We start from the raw sequence: 8,668 nt of genomic DNA, 5'->3' as shown, positions 1-8,668 counted from the left end.
TCTCTGACATGGCCATAGCTCTTGATATTTTCAAAAGAAGTTTACAGGCTGGAGAGATGACTTAGTGGTTAAGGTGCTTGCCTGTGAAGCCTAAGGACCTAGGTTCAACTCCCCAGATCTCATGTAAGCCAGACACACAAGGTGATGCATGTGCACAAGGTAGTGCATGTGTCTGAAGCTCGACTGAAGTGGCTGGAGGCCTTGGTGAGCCAATTCATTCTCTCTATCTCTCTCTCTCAAAAGAAGTTTTCTCCCCTGAATGCTTCCAAGATAGGGTTGATTACACTTTCTTGCTGTTCCAGACCCTGGGAGTTTCACCAGCCCTTGCTCTTTCTCTTAAGCAAGTTCATTCCTTTACAAACTGACCTTTCATTAAACTCTTTTCAGTTGCTTCTTTTGTGTGTTCCACTTGCTTCCTGCTAGAATTCTGTCTGATACAAATGTTGTGGTGACATTTTTAGACCTTAAAGGACTAACATGTACTTGATATATTCCAAAGAGAGAAAAGCAAATTGACCACAGAGAAATAAGATTATGAATGATACTAAACATCTCACTGACAGTACTTGATATGAGAGAACTAATCAGCGATACTGTCAACACTCTGAAGCAAAAATACTTAGAACAGGGGCTGAGGAGATGGCTCAGCAGTTAAAGGTGCTTGCTTGCAAAGCCTTCCAGCTCAGGGCTTATTTCCTTAGTACTCATACAAAGCAAGATGCGCAAAGTGGTGGGTATATGTGTATGGAGTTTGTGTGCAGTAGCAAGAGGCACTAGCATACCCATTTCCTCTCCCCCCTCAAATAAATAATATTTTTAAAAATACTTTGAACAAAGACACAGGAAAAATAAACCTCAACATAAAAACTGAGCCAGGTGTGATGGCTCATGCCTTTAATTGCACCAATGGAGAGGCTGAGTCAGCAGGATCACTATGAGTTTGAGGCCAAACCTGGGCTATAGAATGAATTACAGGTCAGCCTGGGCTAGAGTGAGACCTTGCCTCAATCCTCAACCCACACCACCCCCCAAAATAAATCCCTAAATAATTATTTGGTTAAAGAAAACAAATCAAGCAGAAATGTGTGAACTACTTAGAGATGAATAATAACAACATTGAATTTCAAATGTTTTAATATGTGACTAAAAGCACTGCTTAGAAGAAAAATTATAGACTACTAAAGAGCTATGTTAGTTAAAACGGTGGAGGGGGTGGAGAGATGGATTAGTGGTTAAGCACTTGCCTGTGAAACCTAAGGACTCAGGTTTGAGGCTCGATTTTCCAGGACCCACATAAGCCAGATGCACAAGGTGGCGCATGCATCTGGAACTCGTTTGCAGTGGCTGGAGGCCCCAGCGCGTCCTTTCTCTCTCTCTCTCACTCTTTCTCTCTTTGTCACTCTCAAATAAATAAATACATAATACAATAAAATAAATAAAAGTAATTTTAAAAAATAGTGGAGAATTGGTGTAGAAACAGCTGAAGAGATTAATGTGAAAGAGAACAAACATCCAGAAACACATCCATGTATCTCTGTAATGATAAAAGCAGCAATTTCAATCCGTGCCTAAAGCATATTCTTCCCAAGCACAGCTTTGAGTGAACTATTTATCCATTTGGAAGAAAATTAGGTTAAATCTCTAACTTACACCACATGCCAAATAAATCCTAGTTAGACTAAGGAACTAAATTAAAAAGACAAAAAAAATATGATGATTAAAAGGTAATAAAAAGGATTTTGTTTATACCATTGAGATAGAAAAGATCCTGTTATGAAAGACAAAATGCAGAAGTCCTGAAAGAAAAGACTGATAAATTTGACTTCATTAAATTAAAATAAAACAATATAAGAACACTATATTTATAATGTATGTAACACCAAAAGGCAAACATGTTTCCACCCTGTTACAAACTGGGGACCTTTCGTGTGTTAAGCGTAACCTTTAATGTTTAGATTCTATACAGCTAGGTTTCCCACTACAGGGAAATACCTTAAAGATATATGTGCATAAGTTAATCATGGTTATCTCAGAAAAATGATTTTATTAACTAAAAATAAATAATTTTTGATTAACTGTCAAAAAACTTGAAAAGTTACTCAATGCATTGACAAGGTGATGAAAATTAAGGCAGTATTGTAATATCATTTACTTCTGCATCAAGTGGTCAGGAGTTAAAAGGTTGAAAATATCAGGTGTTGGGAGGGTATAGTAAAATTATGTAATAATATGCTACTGTTTCTAAAGTAAAATTGAAGAGCCATTGTGGTAGTTTGAATGGATGTCCCCCAATAGACACAGGAGTCTATTAACTTTTGTTATTTGGACCTCCAGCTGCCTGGCTGGAGGAGGTGTCACTGTGGGTGGATCTTGGGGTGCAGCCCTAAGGTATGGGGGTGGATTTGGGATTCCAGTCTAAAGATATACAAAGTACTTGAGCTTAGCCTGGGAATCCTGAAGTGTGCTTGTAGGCGCTGATGGTGGCTTTGCTTTTGGCTTCTCTCTCTCTCCCATGCCCCATCCTTGGTCCTGTAAAATAGGGCTAAGATCTGCCATTGTGGAACTTCCCCTGGATCTACAAGCCTCAAATTAATTCCCTTTTCTCCATAACTGTGTCTGGTCTGGAAGTTCATTCCAGCAACTTGAGTCTGTCTACTACAGCCATTTTGGAAAGCAATTGCTTTAAAAATTTTTAAATTCAAAATGTACCTAGTATTTGACTTTGGAATTCTAATACATACATACATATATATATATATGTATATATATATATATATGTATATATAAAATCCCAAAGGAGTCAATATGATTATTCTTTAGTTACATTATAATGATAAATGTGTGGAAACTGATATTTATATAAAAAGGGTAACTTTAACTGTAAGACAGTATTCTAAGTAATGCTATGTATTGATTAAAAAAATGTGGGAGTTGGAGCCATAGTTCAGTGGTGGGGAGCTTGTTTAGGATTGTGAGGCTCTAAGTTCAATCCCCAGCACCTCAGAAAGCTTCCAAACAGGTTTAAACAAACAAAATGTAAGACTTTAGCCAAGCATGTTGGGGTGTGGCTATCATTCCTTCACTTGGAGACTGAGGCAGAGTGATCAGGAGTTCAAGGCTAACTTCCACCGAATGAGTTTGGGACCAGCCTGGGTGACATGATACCCTGTACAAAACACTGAGCCTGGTGGCTTATGCCTAAAATCGTAGCACTTAAGAGGCTGAGACAAGATGATGGTTTCAAGTTTAAAGCCAACCTGGGCAGCAATATGTGACCCTGTGACAAAAAGAATGTGGGAAAGGAAATCAGTTTACAGAATGAATGGGAACTCCATGAACCCCTTTTACCACAAAAGCAATGAAAATATTGGTAAAGCCATGAATATTGAATACTTAAGAGCTCTGGAATTAAGAAAAGGTAAAATGAACCAAAAGGCATGTATGAAAGAAAAACTTCTTAGTTAAGAACAATAGAGTCTGGGTTTTTTTTTTTAAAAAAAACAAAACTTGGGGCTAATCCAATCCCCTTCCCTCCCTAGCTCAGTGGCATAATAGCCTTGAAAAGCTAGCAACCTCAACCAATAGAGGGAACTAACCTCGTCTGCAGCTCCATTAAAAGCCCTATGCCTGAAGCACAGTCAATATTTTCACTGAACTGGCAGCTCCTTGGAAAACATTCCCAGTGTGTTGCAGCTATTTGACTTAACTGAGCTCAGCTCTGTGAACAAAGTTTTATCCCCATGGTGTTACCATAAACATATCAATTTTCTGGTATGATTTCAGTTGGGGCAAACAGAACCCTGGTCAAAATTTAAAAGGAAGGCCTTTTAAATTAGATGACCACAGGGAACTTTGAAAAGGCTGAACATATTCTTGGGGATTTAGAAAGCTCTACACACATTCAGAGGAGGTCAGGCAAAGGAGAATTCTTCATTCATTCAACTCTGGCTGGCCTTGGTAAGCAAAAAGTGAAAGCTGAGGCTGTCTTGTCAACTGCCTGCAATTTGAAGGCCTGCTTTCATACACAGGTCCTCTTGACAAACCAGTGATTTACTTGCTCAAGGCATTTAAAAGAAATCTGTCTGGTCATTGGCTGAGCATAAAATTATATTGACTCAAGTGGGATGTCTATGATGAAATTTGGTTAAAAATGAAAGTTAAAATGAAAAACTAAAAAAAAATGAAATTAAAGTTAGAAAAAAAATCAGCAAACTCAGTGGCTACTGAACAGTGGGAATACAAAAATCTCCAAAACTACCCTGAGACACTGACTGTACAAAACAAGTTCAATAACAGCAACAAACTAGTAACAACATATTCTGAAAGATAGATATCATACCAGAGTTCTGGGAGTATATTATTGTACATACTTTATTTTATTCTTTCTTTCTTTCTTTCTTTCTTTCTTTCTTTCTTTCTTTCTTTCTTTCTTTCTTTCTTTCTTTTTTTTGGTTTTTCGAGGTAGGGTCTCTCTCTGGCCCAAGCTGACCTGGAATTAACTATGTAGTCTCACGGTGGCATCGAACTCTTGATGATCCTCCCACCTGTGCCTCCCAAGTGCTGGGATTAAAGGCGTGCACCACCACGACCGGCTTATTTTATTTTATTTTTATAAAATCAGACATGAAGAAACAGGAAAGTAAGGCTTTATACAGGAAAAATACTACTCATTAGAAACTACTCCTAGCAAAGCCCAAACATTAGACTTACTAGATAAAGACTTTAAATCAAGTTTAGTAAATATCTTGATAGTAAAACACAAACTTTAAAAACAAATCAAATATGTTTCACAAAAACAAACCTAAAACTAGATTTACCAGATGATCCAGGTATTCTACTCCTGTATATTTGCCCACAAAGACTCTAAGTCAACATATTGCAGAGATATTTATACAACAATGTTTATATCAGCACTATTCATAACAGTATGTTATGGAACCTACCTAGGTGTCCAACAACAGAGAAATGATAAGGAAAATGTGATACACCTCCCCCCACACACACACACAATAGAGAGCTGGCTCAGGGATTAAAGGTACTTGTTTACAGAGTCTGATGGCCCAAGTTTGATTCCCCAGTGCCAATGTAAAATCAGATGCACAAGTGAGGCATGCATCTGGAGTCTGTTTACAGTAGCATGAGGCCCTGGTGCACCCATACTCACCCTCTCTTTGCTTGTCTCTAATTCAAATAAATACATAAAAATAAAAATACAGGTCTGGAGAAGTTGCTCAGTGGTTAAAAATGTTTGCTTGCAAAGTCCAACTACCTGGGTTCAGTCCCCCAGTACCCACATAAAGCCAGGTGCACAAAATGGCTCATGTATCTGGAGTTCATTTGCAGTGGCAGAAGGCCCTAATGTGCCCATACCTACTCTCTCACTTTCTCTCTCTGGTTGCCCCTTTCTCTCTGTCTTTCAACTGACATGATCATATTAAGCTAATTAAGCCAGTTTCAAATGGGCAAATATCTATTCTTATTTTAAAATATAAAAATAAAACATGAATAGAGAACCAAATAGATATTATAAGGTTGAAAGGAAAAATGTGAAGTGAAAATTTTAGTAGAGGGGCTGAATGGCACACTTGAGTTAGCAGAAGAAAATATCAATGAACTTCACAATTGAGCTGATCTAGTCAGAGGAACAGAAAGAGAAAATAATGGTGAAAAATTATCAGAGGGCTAGAGAGATGTCTCAGTGGATAAAGTACTTGTTGCTTAAGCTGGAGTACCTTGAGTTTGATTCTCAGACCCGAAGTAAAAAGTCAACAGCCATTGAGACTGATAGTAGGATGGGAGATGGAGACAGGGGAATTTCTCAGAAGCTAATGGTGATCCCAACAAAGAATAGCAGAGCTAGAATCAAAACTGAGAAACAGCCTCAAATGTAGTGGGCAGGGGAGGACAGACCCAAAAGTTGCTCACTGACCTCCACCTGCATGTCATAGAATGTGCACAACTACATTCACACTCAAACACGAATACACACACACACACACACACACACGAATAATAAGAAAAAATCAATTTTAAAAAAATGGTAGAGCCTCAGAGATCTGGGCAATAGTATCAGTATGTCACCATGTACATAATGAAAGTTCCTAAAGTAGAGGAGAAAGATAAAAGATAAGAAAAATATTTGAAGAAGGACTAGGAAGATTGTTCAGTGGTTAAAACCCTTGCTTGCAAAGTCAGCCAGCCCAGGTTCAATTCCGAAGACACCCAGTATAAAAGTCAGACACAAAACGTAACATAAGACACAAACATCTGACATTCACTTGCAGCATGTGTGTGTGTGTGTGTGTGTGTGTGTGTGGCATGTACATGCAAATAAGTAACTTTTTTTAAAGAGAAGAATATTTGAAGAAATGAAAATTTCTATTAGTCTACATCTTCAAGAAACTCATTGAAAATCAAGGATACTTACACAAAGGTATATGATAGTCAAACTGATGAACAAGAAAAGCAAAGTTTGATAATGGCAAGAGAAAAGTGACTAATCACGTATAAAGTTGTCCCTGATTTTTTTTTTATCAGAAAAAGACAGTGTGACTCAGTGTTTGGAAATAAAAAGACTATCAGCCAAGAAATCTATATTCAGCAAAATTAACTCTCAAAAGCAAAAGAATAAGATATCCCCAGATTAAGACTGAGTGAATCTAATGCTAGCAGAACGGTACTGTGAGAAATTTTTAAAGGGATCAGAGATGGTTAGTCTTGATTGCTGGCTTGACAGCCTCTGGTATCAACCAAGAGTCATACCTCTGAGTGTATCTGTGAAGTCATTTTTAGGAAGAATTAACTGAGGGTGGTAGATCCTCCCATGGAGTAGGTATTACCTTCTGTCCATAACCCAGATATAAAGATACCCAAGGGAAAACGTCAGTATTTCTTTTTCTAAAATATTTTTTATTTATTTATGAGCAGAAAGAGATAGAAAAAAGACAGAGATAAAATGCATGTGCCAGGGTCTCCAGTGGCTGCAAATGAACTCTAGATGCATGTGCCACTGTGCATTTTGCATGGCTACTGGAAAATCACTTTGCAGGCAAATGCCTTAGCGACTGAGCCGTCGCTCCAGCACCAAAAAGTCAGTATCTCTTGCCTGTCAGTCTTCGCTTCTTATTGAGGAGTGTATCTCTTTTGTTGCTGCTGCTGCCATCCTTCCTTGACATCACAATCCACCTTCTTGCCCTTTCAATGTCTTTAAAGACCAATGACTCTTCTGGAATCTCACAGGCCTTCAGAAATACATTGGGACTTCTGGGGTTTCCTAGATTGAACAGCTACTGGGTTCTCAACCTCTCCAGTCTGCAGATTGCCATTGTTGTACAACATTGCCTCTGTTGGTTTTAAGCAATTCTAGTGTATTCCCCTTTGGGGAGAGAGGAAGAGGGAGAGGGAGAGGGAGACTTTCTCTGCTGAATACCCATCAGAAGCAGCTCAAGGAAGGAGAGGGTTTATTTTTGACTTATAGTTTCAAAAAGAAGTACATCATAATGGCAAAAACATGATAGGAGCAGGAATCAAACTGTCACACCAGCAGGGAAGAAAAAGAGAGAGAGTGAGAAGGGAGAGGAGGCTATCCTGTAACATCTGAAGGCCCGCCCCCAGTGACACACTTCCTCCAGACTTCACCTCCTAAAGGGTCCACAACCTTTCTAAATAGTGCCACCATCTAGAGATTAAGTATTCAAGCATGAGTCTATGAGGGACGTTTTACATTCAAGTTACCATAACACACACACACACAAAACACATCAGTTTTGTTCCTTTAGAGAGCTTACTAATACAGGATCCTTCAAGCTGAAAAAGAAAGCAAATTGAATGGTTACTTGGATTCACACAGAAATAAAGAGCATCGGCATAGATAAATATGAAAATATATAAAACATAATGTTATTCTTTTATTAACTAATTCAAAAGATGAATGAAGTGAGACATGGTGACTCATGCCTGCAATTCCAGCTACTGGGGAGGGTGAGATGGGAGAATCCCTTGAGATCAGAAGTGTGAGACAACTCTGTACAATACAGTGAGATAACCCTTTATTTGTGCATCTGGTATTACATGGGTATTGGGGAATCAAACCTAGACCATCAGGCTTTGCAAGCAAGCAATCTTTAATTGCTGAGTCTTCTCCTCCACCCAAGGCAGCCCTTTCTTAAGTGAATGAATAAATTATAATTACAAAACTGCCAGTGAGATTATGATATGGAACAAGGTATAATAATGATAGCACAGAAGTGTAGCGTAGAAGAGAGCTATGCTAGATTATGTAATTTCTAGATCCTATTAGAATTGAGTTAGTATTAAACTAAACAAGATTGTTTTAAATTAATACACATATTGTAATATCCAGAGCAATTACTTAAAAATGAGTAAGAAATTTAGCCAAACAAAATGAAGGAATCTGGACTGGAGAGATGGCATAGTGGTTGAAACACTTGCCTGCAATGCCTAATGATTGATTTTCCCAGTGTCCATGTAAAGCTAGATTAACAAAATGGTGCATGTATCTGGAGTTTGTGTTCAGTGGCTAGAGGTCCTGGTGCACCCATTCTCTCTGTCTCTTTGACTCTCTCTGTTTGTAAATAAGTAAATAAAATATTTTAAAGAAACAAATAAATATACTAGTAAATATACTAGAAAATATATTTTAATATAA

This window comes from Jaculus jaculus, chromosome X (genome assembly GCF_020740685.1).
Source record: "Jaculus jaculus isolate mJacJac1 chromosome X, mJacJac1.mat.Y.cur, whole genome shotgun sequence".
Lineage (NCBI taxonomy): Eukaryota > Metazoa > Chordata > Mammalia > Rodentia > Dipodidae > Jaculus > Jaculus jaculus.
This window is presented reverse-complemented; position numbering follows the sequence as displayed.